This window comes from Saccopteryx bilineata, chromosome 3 (assembly GCF_036850765.1).
Source record: "Saccopteryx bilineata isolate mSacBil1 chromosome 3, mSacBil1_pri_phased_curated, whole genome shotgun sequence".
Taxonomy (NCBI): Eukaryota; Metazoa; Chordata; class Mammalia; order Chiroptera; family Emballonuridae; genus Saccopteryx; species Saccopteryx bilineata.
Window position 1 is genome coordinate 133,182,604 of NC_089492.1, and position 13,318 is coordinate 133,195,921.

Here is a 13,318-nt window from a genome sequence, read left to right on the forward strand (position 1 = left end):
AAGAAGACCCTTCCTATTCTACAACCATTTCCTCATGTATCTTATCAAAATACACTTGATCACCATGTTCACTTTCTTTGTCATTAGAAGAAATAAAACCATTGAAAACTGGAACCAGGAGTGTCTCAGAGTGTGGGATAGGTCATATTGCTGAAGGAATATGAGGATATGTGATCATATGCCATTTTTTCTTGCTGATGCCCTTTGAATGGATCAGACAGAAATAACAGTCACTGCTGTGGTCCTTAGGTTCACACCAAACCATGGGAATACCAAAGGCATTCCTTTGCGTTTTCCTTTTGTCCAGTCACAAAGCATTTCTTCACCATTATGACACACAATATGAGGAGCCCAATTTTTGTCTTGATTGCCAAGAGGAACTTGAAAATAGGCAATATATGCACGTGTCACAAATGATGAAATATTATGCCTTTGACGTTGAAGTGTGTAACAGCCACATATATAACAGAAGGTGTCAGGATTGTTTTTACATTTACTCCTACTCAAAGAAGTCATGATTTAAACTTAAAACAAAATAAGAGGGTGTTTTTATCAGATAACAATTTTTTACACTTAAAAACAACTATAATTATGTAAAAGTGATGTTTGTAAAACATTAATTGCCTTTTGGTTATATTTAATCCAAGAGTTGTTGCCCTTTAACTCCAATTTAAAAACCAATGCATGCCATTAACTGTAACAAAAAGAAATTAAAATTGCATAAAAACTAGAGCATGTACCAAAAATGGATTTCAGATTTAAAATCAACAAAACAGAAATATTTAGAAAAAGTCCTAAAACCTCATGCAACAGAAAATGGAAAAAGAATTGTGCCCCAGTGTTATGGTGAGATTTCTTTAACTTAATTTTAGCCGAGCAGCAAACTTAGTTGAGGTGGGTGGGGCAGAGGTCCCCAAACTTCTTACACAGGGGGCCAGTTCACTGTCCCTCAGACCATTGGAGGGCCGCCACATACAGTGCTCCTCTCACTGACCACCAATGAAAGAGGTGCCCCTTCTGGGAGTGCGGCGGAGGGCCGGATAAATGGCCTCAGGGGTCCACATGAGGCCCGCGGGCCATAGTTTGGGGACGCCTGGTTGTTGTAAAGTACCATTCTGCCATGTTTACATAGAGACGCCAAGTCCAAATAAGTTTTTAGGAGTTTTATTAATAGGAGATGATTTATTAATAAGCTGGCTGCATATGACAAATCAGGGTATAGCCTTACCCAAATTGTACCATCTCGAATATAGCTCTGAGGCTGGCTATATACACTTGATCACATACAGGTTGGTGGGAAAAGGAGGGGGGGCATGACATAATCATTATCAAGCTGATAAAATCTGTCTATAAGATCTATAAAAAAATTTCCTACATATTAAAACTTATAAGGTAACAAAATAGAGAAAAATGTTGTTTTACATATTAAAAGGCTTTTCCAAATCTTTTAGTGTTTATCTGCAATCCCTTTGTTTTAGAGGTACATACATTAATCACACGATTTCTGGGTGGGGGCGAGCTTACATGATGTCAGAGGATAAGCATTTGTAAATCACTCATTAAGGCGAAAGAATGAAGGAGAAGAAAGGGCTGCTTAATCTTTCTTCCCTTCACCTGCACCTTCTTCCCCACACCTGTGAAGAAGGGATGGGGTCTAAGTTTTTTCCTACTTTCATTTAAAACATAGTATAAAACCTTTCCATTTACAATATAATGCTGTCGGTCATCCTGAGCTGGTGTAAATCATACAATTATAAAAATTATATTTACAAAATCTCTCTGTATGCTTAGCCTAAATTATAAAATGCCTTTTAAGCTTCTTAATAAAAGGGTGTTTCTTATATAATATGTCTCTGTAAGCCAGAAAACTCCCACATTCCTCTCCCTTCATTCTCTACAGAAAGGAGGGGGCAAGAAACCTGACTATCCTAAAACATTAATATTATTTTTTGCAATTCTTTAGTACCTTACCACACATTTCCTTGAGTTAGCTGCCCTTTGGCAGTATATTTACATTCATTCGCCCAATGTTTTCCTCTCCTCCAGAGTGGACAGAGGAGTCACAAGAGCTGGCTGCCCTTGAGGGAGAGGCCAAGACTGACATCCAGGGGGAGAAGGACAATTTTTAGCAAAATACCCCAAATCCTCATATTGGAAACAGGATCTATGGGCAGAAGTACTTCCCTGACCTTCCTTCTTTTGTTTGTTTTGCCTTTTATCAAAGTATCCTGAAAGTCTCTCCTTAAGCGCTATGGCAATAGCAAAACCTGTCATATATGAAGTCCCAATATCAGCACATATTCTGATATAGTTCTCTGTATCTTCCTTATTGCAGTGAGGCCGAAGTGCAACCTGGCAAGCAAAATTAGCATTTTCATACACTAACTGTTTTACTAAAATCCTTTTTATTTCTTTGTCTACTACTGTACTTTCAACTGCCTGAATCAGCCGTGAAACAAATTCTTGAAATGGCTCATCAGTGCCTTGTCTAATTTAGCTCAATTCCTCTGTTTTGACCACTTTATCTCGAGCCTAGTCTAAAGATTGTTGGAATGGGGATTTCCAAAGGTCTGAGTTAGAGACTCTGGAAGCAACTTGATAAGTGTATGGAGGAGCAGAGGACTGCGGAGGTGCAATGATTAAAACGGCCTTAGATGGAACATTTTTATTATCTCCCAAGTCATCCTCAGACTCCAAGGTCTTCTCATACATACATCTCTCTGTTTCTAGCTCATTCTGATCAAACAACAGCTTCTCCTCAGATGAAAACATTTGTACAAAAAGAAAAAGATCCCTCACTTTTGACCCTAACTGTCCCATAATTTATTACTCCCGATTATAGTCTTCCCTAAAACTCTACTCAATAACATTACTTACTGCACACACTTGGGGAGTTTTGTCACCTGCCTTCAGTTTAGTTTTCCCTTTCTTAGGTCCCTGTTTGAGCACCACTTGTCATGAACCAGCATGACTAGTAATTCCAGGTCCTGAGGGGAAATGGCATGGAATTTAAAAAATACACTTAAATAATTAAAGCATGAAATTGGGAGGGCTCTGCAATGCTGATAGTAGAAACAGTCCATGCCCCAAAACAGCATCTTGCTTTATTTGTAGGGCACAGTGGGCCATTAGCAAATCAGTAAGATCTCTGATCACATTTTCAAGGCAACCCAAAAATTTTACCAAGTACAGAAAACCCCCACCATACATATCATCTTAACTTTACTAAACAAAGGATAAAAGAAACTTGCCTCCAACTTTTTGGGGAACATGGGGGGTAAGGTGAGTATCAGCTAACATGGAGGTGTAGGGAAGGGCTTAGCATTTTGCAACTTAATCAGGCAAGTGAGGTGGAGGGGGTTGGGCATTCTGTCAGCTTACAGCCAGTTCCCCATACCTCTGTCCCCCAAAAATCTAAACTTCAAAAACCCTGTTGGCTCTTTTGGTCCCCAACATAGGAGGATTGCCTTCAGTACAGACTTTGGACCATATCTGTGTCAAATTCTGACTAGGTGTTTTCCAGGTTTGGAGGCAAAATTTTCTCACTCACCCTCTCTGAAAATGGTTAGGGTTAAAACAAACCTAGGTTTTGACACCTGCAAGTCCAGCTAGCTTTTGTCAACAATAGTTATAGTAGTCTTTAATTGGATTAGTAGATTATGTTCCAACAGAGACTGTGGGTAGTCTCTGGGTTGGGTGAAGGGCCAGGTATGAAAAGGTAAAGCTTTGCTGATGCATAAAGAGAGGAGTCAAGGTTTCTACTACTACTTCTGATTCACAGAGGCTAAATTTTTGGTACCAGTGGCGGTAGCTGCTTTTTGGGTTGCATGGAATGCTTCCCTGTTTTTGCTATTAGTACAGTGGATGCCTGACCTCTGAACCAAGGGGAAGGGTGCAATACCAGTGTAAACCAGGTATTTATATAAGAAAACTGGTTGGGGTTGCATGGATCTTCAATGATTATCTGCCACACTTTCTGCACAATGGACCTATCCAAGCTCCCTTATGTTGGCCACCCAACCCCAAACATGGGCTCTTCCAGTTCACACAAGGTTCTCAATTTCCCTGGGGACATAGTGACTTCATAATCCTCTGAGAACCCATTCTTAAAGTTTTTGATCCTATTGGCCAGGGGAGTGGATTTTCCCTGTGAACCTCCCACACCTTCTATGATAGGCAATGGTCATGCCATATGGATAAAATGGGGAAATGATAGGGGGAATTTGGTGGGGACATCATTCACTTCCTCCTTCACCAGCAGCTATCTTTGTGCAGATATCATACCATCTTGGCTTATGGCAGGCTGATATAAACCATCAGCATGCTATTCTTTCTCTGAGCCATATGAGGTGCCCTATGAACTAGTGCTTTGGAACTCAACAGTAACTTTGGCCTTGTGGGAGGAAGTTGGAACCCTCTAATGTCTGTCTCATTTACTCTACACTCAGTCTCTTTCACATAACCTCCCAACACTCCTAACCTGTCCTCTGGAGGGTGATCAATTCTCCATCTGCCCAACTGGGGCAGGATCTCTTAGCTAGCTACGCTTGCCCAGTTTGCCTTACTGTAACTCAGGCATACCTCTGATCTCCCATTCCTGCATTGTCTGATCCTTGCTGGGATGATAGAGAGGACTGCCCCCCCCAACCCCTGCTGCTTCATCTTTAGGAAACATCCATAAGGGAAAAGCCCCAGTGCACACTCAGTGGACCATGTCTACAGGATGGTTCTTGGGCTCCCAATGGAGGTACCCAAAGTTCACCAATTGTGGAAGTTATTCCTCTATGCTTTCTAGCCAGTGCAGCGGAAACTTTATTACAGGGACAAAGGAAACAACTCGTGGAAGACAAACACACTCAGACAATGTGCTGGAGGAAGGGGATTTATTTGCTGGTGAAGCAGTGTGGCCCAATAGACATCAAGACACTGGATTCTCAAAGTTGGCTTTTTTAAGTATTATATACCTTTACAGCTTTCACTTGAAAGCTTTCCTTTGTCTGTATCTCTATGTCTCTAATGTCTCCAGAAGGAGAGGGTAATGAAGGAAATTTTGGGACCATTTGTCTTGACCATTTACATATCTTGTATTCCTTACTTGTGCAGCAAGTTGTTCTAGGAAGCAGATAAAGAAACTGCATTTTTGTTGGTTGTTACTTTATAAACTGATTAAGTCAGTCCTTTGAGCCCTTCCATCCTCAGTAGTGGCTCTCTCAGAACTTCATCCTGAACCTTTCTCCCGAGTTTTGTTTTCTCTGACTTATCAGTAAGCAAATAATAGCACTACCTTGACTCACTTCTGCCACTGTGACATTTACTTCCAGTAAGCCAAAGCAGCCCTATCTATGCACATTTTTTTTCTATAACATTTCTAGAGAGCAAAACAGCTGTGTCTGGGCCCTCTCATGTTGTTTCTTCTGTCCTTAGCCCCTCTCTGTTTTACTGTACCCAACTTTAATAAATGTACTTTCAGAATCAAAAGAAAAATTATTTGGCCATCAAGGCATGGCTTCTTTTCTGAGGTCTCTGTTCTGTTCCATTAAGATATATGTCTGTTTTTATGCGAGTATTCTGTTGTTTTGATTTCTATGGCCTTGTCGTAAAGTTCAATATTAAGTGGCATGCTTCCTCCAACCTCATTCTTCTTTCTCAAGATTGCTGTAGCTATTGGGGTCTTTTGTAGTTCCATATCCATTTTTAGAATATTTGTTCCAGTTCCTCAAAGAATATCATTGATGTCTTGATAAGAATTTAATATAATCTATAGATTGCTTTGGGTAGTATGGACATTCTAATAATATTAATTTTCTCTAATTATGAAAACAATATATTTTTCCACTTTTTGGTATCTTCCTTAATTTTTCTTTAGAATCTTATAACTTTTTTGAGTACAGATTTTTTATGGACATTTTATATAATAAAGAAGACACAAAAGCAAAAAAACATAACACTTCTTAGTATATTTTCACTGAATCATAGGGAAACAAAATATGTAAAGCAAGTACTCACAAGAATAAAAGGAGAAAGAGACAGAAAAACAATCATAGTTAGGAAACTTAATACTCCAATGACAGCTCTAAATAAATGATTTAAAAAAAATCAATAAAACAATATTGGCCTTAAATTTTATGTTAAACCAAATGGACATAACTGACATTTACAGAGCCTTTTATCACAGAACATTAGATCATACATTCTTCTCCAAGGCACATTGGACATTCATAAAGCTCAATTATATGTTGGGTCCCAAAACTAGACTCAACAAATTATAAAAGGTTTAACTTATACCAAGCATATTCTCTGACCACAAGACTTTGAGATTAGAATTGAAGCAATTAAAGAAACCCACAGAAATGTTCAAATTAAACAACATACTATTAAAAAATGACCAGGTCAAAGAAAAAACAAAGAAGAAATTGAAAGATATATAGACACAAATATGAATGACAATACAACATATTAAAACTTCTGAGATCCAATGAGAGCAGTAATAAGAGAGAAGTTTATATCATTCCAGGCTTATATCAAGAAATAAGAGGTATTCCAAATAAATAATCTAACACTACATCTTAAAAAATAAATAGAAACACCCCTGACTAGTTTTACTAAAGATAAAGGAGAAACAACTCATATAAACATAATCAGAAATAAAGAGGAAGTTACTATACACATCATAGATATACAAAGGATCATACTAGAATATTGTGAGAGGCTACATGCCACCAAAATAAATGATTCATAAAAAATGGATACCTTCCTAGAACTATATAACCTTCTTAGACTAAATCATAAGATATTGCAAAACCTAAATAAACCAATAAACAGTGAGGAAATTGAAACAAATGCAATAAATTATCCCTGACATAAAAGGTCATGACCAGATGGCTTTACTAGTGAATTTTAGAAACGTTCAAAGAAGATTTGGTACCTATCTTTCTCAAACTCTTCTAGAAAATTGAAGTAAAGGCAATACTTTTTAACACATTTTATGAGACAAACATAACCCTGATTTCAGCATGTGACAAGGAAAACACAAAATATAAAGCTACAAATATCTCTGATGAATACAGATGCAAAAATCTTAAACAAAAAATAGCAAATTGAATATAAAAATACCTTAGAAAAATAATACATCACAGTTCAGTGGGATTTTTTTCTGGGCATGAGAATGGTTCAACACATCTAAATCAATCAATATAATACACCATGTTAACCAAATACAGGGCAAAAAAATGATCCTATCAATAGATGAGGAAAAGGCATTTGATAAAATACAACATTTATTTATGATTGAAAAACTCTATAAGTGATGTATAGAAGAAAAGTATCTCAACATAGTAAAGGTCAAGTATGAAAACCCTCAGCCAATATTATACTCCATTGTAAAAAATTGAAAGCTTTTTCTCTAAAATCAGAAAAAAACAAGGTTGTTTACTCATATCACTCTTATTCAACATAATTTTGGCAGTTCTAGACAGAGCAATCAGTCCAATAAAGGAAATAAAGGCATCCAAATCAGAAAAGAAGAAGTAAAAGTGTCACTTTTGCAGATGACATGATTCTGTATACAGAAAACCCCCCAAAACTCTTAAAAACAATAAATACTGTAATGTGCCAAAATATTTTAAAAAATCTGCTGCTTTCTTATATGCCAACAATGAATTCTTAAAAAATAAAATTTAAAAACTCCATTTTGTTTTAAAATTGCAACAAAAATAATAAAATATTTAGGAATAAACTTAAGGATGTATGTGCAGTACCTATTTACTGAAAACTATAAATCTGTATTAAAAACAATGATAAATATGCAATGCAATGAAAAGATACTCGATGTTTATGGATTGAAAGAATCAGCATAGTTGAAATGGCTATATTACCAAAAGCAATATACAGATTTAATGTAATTCCCATTAAAATTCCAATGTCATTTTTTTTAAAGAAATAGAACAAGAAATCATCAGATTTTTATACAATCACAAAGATCCTGAATAACCAATGCAAAGTGAAAAAAGAAAATGAAGCCAGAGGTATCACACTACTTGACTTCAAATTATACCACAGAGCTAGGATAAAAGAACATGGTATTGGCAATAAATTACATTGACCAATGGAAAAAATTGAGAGTCCTGAAATAAAACCACTTGTATAAGGAAAATAATTTTTGACAAAGGAGCCAAAAACACAAAATGAAGAAAAAAAGTCTCTTCAAATTGTGCTGAGAAATTGGAAACCACATGTAAAAGGAATGATACAGAATACTGTTAGTCCCCACATGCAAAAATGAACTCAAACTGATTAAAAACCTAAATATAAGACCAGAAAGAAGAAATTATATAAATAAAACTTGAATAACTATACTTATGAACCTTGGTCTTAGAGTGGATTTTATGCATTTGACCCCAAAGCAAGAGAAATAAAGGCAAAAATAAATGAATGGAACTACATCAAACTAAAAAGTTTCTGTATAGTGAAACAGACTACCAGCAAACAATAGAAAAGCCAACCAAATGAGAGAAGATATTTTTAAATATCTCTGAAAAGGGGTTTAAATCCAAAAAGGGTAAAGAACTTAAACAAATCAACACCAAAGAACAAACAATTCAATAAAAAATGAGCAGAGGACATGAACAGACATTTTTCCCAAGAAAACATACAAACGGCCAAAAGGTATATGAATGTCAACTTCACTACCCATTAAGGAAATGAAAATCAAAACTATGGTGAGATAGCACCTCACACTGTTACAATATGTTTCGTTATTACTAACGAAACAAGTAATAATAAGAGTTGAAGAAGTTGTGGAGAACAATAAACCCTCATTCACTTCTGGTGGAAATAAAAACTAGTAGTCACTATGGAAAATAGTGTGAAGGTTCCTCAAAAAATTAAGAATAGTGTTACCATACGACCCAGTATTCCACTTCTAGGCATCTACACAAAAATTTTGAAATTATTTATTTGCAATGATTTATACACCTGTAAGTTCATTACAACATTATTCATGGTGCCCAAGACATGGAAATAACCAAGGTGTCATTTGATAGATAATTGGATAAAAAAGACATAGTACCAATACACAATGGAATATTACTCAGACATAGAAGAAAATGAAATATTGTCATTTACAACAACATAAGTAGATTTTGAGAATATTGTGCTAAGCAAAGTAAGTCAGTCAGAAAAAGTCAGGAACTATATGATCTCATTCGTTTACATTTGGGACATAAAACTGAAGCAACAAATAAACAAGAAAAACAAACAAAAACTCATAGACACAGACAATAGTATGGTGGTTGGTTACCAGAGAGAAGGAGGTGGGAGAGTAATATGAGTTAAAGGGATTCAAGTATGTTGTGATGGAATAAGATTTGACTTTGGGTTGTGAACACACAAGGCAATATACAGATAAAGTATTATAGAACTTATACTTTAATCCTATATAGTTTCATTTACTAATGTCACCTCAATAAATTTAATTAAGAAACCAAATAACTATTGGCAGAAAAAGGAAATAATATGCTTATAGAAACACCTATCAAAGCCAAAGCTCCGTTTTTGAAAAATTATAAAATTGTTAAATACCTGTCAAAATTAGAAAGAGAAAGAAAATATGAGAAAGAGAATAAATTTCAAGACCTGGAAAAAGGGTACATAACTGTGAACCCTCCAGATATTAATGTGATAACTAATAAATATTATGCACAGTGCCAACAATAAATTGGACATTGAATACTTGGACAAATTCTTGAAAAACACAACATAACAAGTATGACACAAAAATAAGTATATAATTTGAATAAAGATATATTTATTTTTTAATTAGCTGTGAGGTTTACACCCTACTCAAAAAATTATGTTCCAACATATATGACTTCACAGGTGAATTATACAAAATAGTAACAGTAAAACAACACACAAACCATCTCTGAAAACAGAAATATGGAAAATATTTCTTGATTCAATTCATGAGGCAAACAATTTTTAATAGAATTATTTAACAGGACCGTTACAGATAATAAGTAACAATATACTATAAACAAAATATTACCAACTAAATTCATATACATACATTAAGAACAAGAGAGATGTGTTATAGAAACACAATTTTATTTTACCATTTGATTATTAATAAATGTGATTTACTATATTAAGGACAAAATATAAAATATCTTGTTATTTAAAGAGAGGCAGAATAAGCACCTAATAAAATTCAATAGCTATTCATAGTAACAATAATAATGATAAATATTTAGCAAATTGAAAGAAAATGTTTTTAATTTTATAAAAATATTCACAAACTCTTAACAGTAATTATAATAACTAATATTAAATCCTGAATAATTCTTATCTGATATATTTAAACAGATGAGAATGTCAGCTGTCAGTTCTACTGATCAGTACTAGAGCTCATAGTGCAGGTGGGCAAGACAATGCAATAAAGGATCAAAATAAACAATTCAATTTTTCATATTTATGTCATAAAAGTCATAAAAGTATGACTTAAAACATACTTTTATTATGTCATAAAAGTATGTATAAACTATCCAAGAGGAACTAAAGATAAAATATAAAAGTTTCTAAGTTAATTTTATAGATACTAGGAGCCAGTTATAAATATTTTAAACATATTTTTATGCATTAGCAAAAATCACAGAAACATATCGATGCACAAACACTATCGTCAAAAAAGAAAAAAAAGAATAACTTGAAAAGCTCATGTATCATGAAACTGAAATTGTCTTCCTAAAAGTCATTTATTTAGAAGTCATATGAAAATCATGAGTAAATTAACACGTTCCAAGCTGAGGACACTTAGAGGAAAATTATGAGTTCAGGAAACTACATCGGAAAGATGATGATTTGGGGGAGAGGAAGGAGGTTAAGAAGAATAAAGAAAATTTAAGAACAACATGAAAAGACTGTTGCAAGTCATGAGATGGCAAAGAAATCAGAATTTTCAAGGAATTTAAAGATTAAACTAAATTGATTTAAAAGGAACAATGAAAGCTGAATTTATATATATAACTACGGTATCCAGAAGTAGCCTAATCTCCATGAAGAGCAGGATTTGATCATTGGCTCTGTCAATTCATCATTCTGTTTATTTGTGCGCTTTATTCCTGGTTGGCTTTACTCATGGAAAATAATTCTGTGGCAATTTTGAGCTTTGAAGTTGGTATACCATCCAGACAAAAAAAAACCCCATCTTTTCTCATCCATCAAATATAATCGGTCAGTGTTAGCTGGTTTGGACCAAATCAGGTCACATACAAACTGTGAACATGTTATTCCAATTAAGCAAGCTTCCATCAGAAGTTGACTTTACTCTCTAAAGGATATTTGGCAGTATCTGAAGATATACATAGTAGCTAAAATTGGAAATGTACTACTGGCATGTTGTAAGTAGAGATGCTGCTAAAATTTGTATTGTGCATAGGACAACCCTCCATAACAAAGAATCATCTGCCCCCAAATGTCAATAGTAAAAGGCTGAGAAATCTTTAGATCAGGAGTTCTCAAACTTAAATGTATATCAGAATAATCTGAAAGCCTTGTTAATACACAACTTTTTAGTTTTCTTTTTTGGGTTCTTTTGTAGTAAGTTATAGTGGGGTCTGAAAATTATATTTTCTAACAAACTCATAGGTACTGCTGCTGGTGGTGACTCATAGTCCACACTCCAAGAAACATGGATTATTTAGGGCCCTCCACTGTAGCTGAGGGTGCAGTAAAGCATACAACAGGCCTACTCTACCAGATGAGGTGGAGTTTAATGCATTCTGGAGAAGTAATCCACTATTCTAATGCCTAGAGAATAAACCTATATTTTCAGCCATTTCCTTCCAATCTCAACTTCTAAAGTTGACATTGTCTTAAAATTTTGAGCTGGGAGAAAAGCTTCCAGTCCTCACTTCTCCAAAAGTTCTGCTTGCTCTGACTTCCCTTTTTAAATTCTTTACAAAATAAATTCAAATGCTTTCCACCTTTCTCCTGCTGCTGTTCTAATCAAATGAATTTGGATTTTTAAGTAGTGATTTTAGAAAACTATGTAATAAGCCAGTGGTAGTATTCAGCCAGTTTACACTGGTTCATCAGAACTGCTACCTAATTTTTTATTGTTTGGCAAACTGGTTGTTAAAATGGCATTTGTAATCAGGGTTCTATCCAATGTGGAATCCTGGGCAGTCACTCAATGTGGAAATCACAAGTTAACATTCTTTACTCTTTTTTAACATTCATCTGTGCAACATCATATTATAAGCATCCGTGGTAATGTTCATTCCATCCATAGGTAAAAATATTGCAAGTGAGGATGCTAATCATAAAGCAATATAGAAATATCTTTTTATTATTAATTAATTAATTTACTTATTTATTTACTGTGACAGAGACAGAGAAAGTGAGACAGAGAGACAAACAGATAGGAAAAATAGAGATGAAAAGCATCAATTCTTTATTGTGGCATCTGGGTTGTTTATTGATTTTTTCATATGTACCTTGACTGGGGAGGGAGACCACAGCAGATCGAGTGAACCCTTACTCAAGCCAGTGACCTTGAGCTCAAACCAGCAACCTTGGGCTTCAAGAAAGCCACCTTTGGGCTCAAGGCAGAGACCATGGGATTATGTCTATGATCCCATGCTCAAGCCAGCAATACCATGCACGAGCTGGTGAACCTTGCTCAAACCAAATGAGCCCACATTCAAGCTGACAAACTCAGGGTTTCAAACCTTGGTCCTCTGCATCCCAGTCTAATGCTCTATTCACTGTACCACCACCTAGTCAGGCTGAAAATATTTTAAATAACAGTTGTATTGCTTTTTGTCTAGTATTATTCAATTTTTTCATGAATATTTAAAAACTGTTTCTTCTAATATAATCTAGTTTTATGTACCTCTTTTGTTGTTCTTATTTAATTATAAATGCATAAAATAATAAAATACCTTTTGTTATATCATTTTTAATACTTAAAAGGATTATTAGGGCAGAGAACCTGTTGTTAAATTATCTGAATCCTACCACTAGAATAAGCAAAATAAATAAATGAAATAGATAAATCAAAGATCAAAATGAATTGATGCACCATAGATCTCCAAGTCCCTGAAGGCAAGAAAAGCCCTCTTGATTCTGACTTGTCTATTTAATAACTTTCTTGCACTATTATCCCTCACACATCCTACATCTCATTCATTCTAAGAAATTAGCGAGCAGAATCATATTCAGATAAATCTTTGTAGATAAACTATAGTTATAGTATGAACATGAGGGTGTTTTCCAGAGGGGTTCAGGGCATAAAAGAGGAGAACATGATATATATATA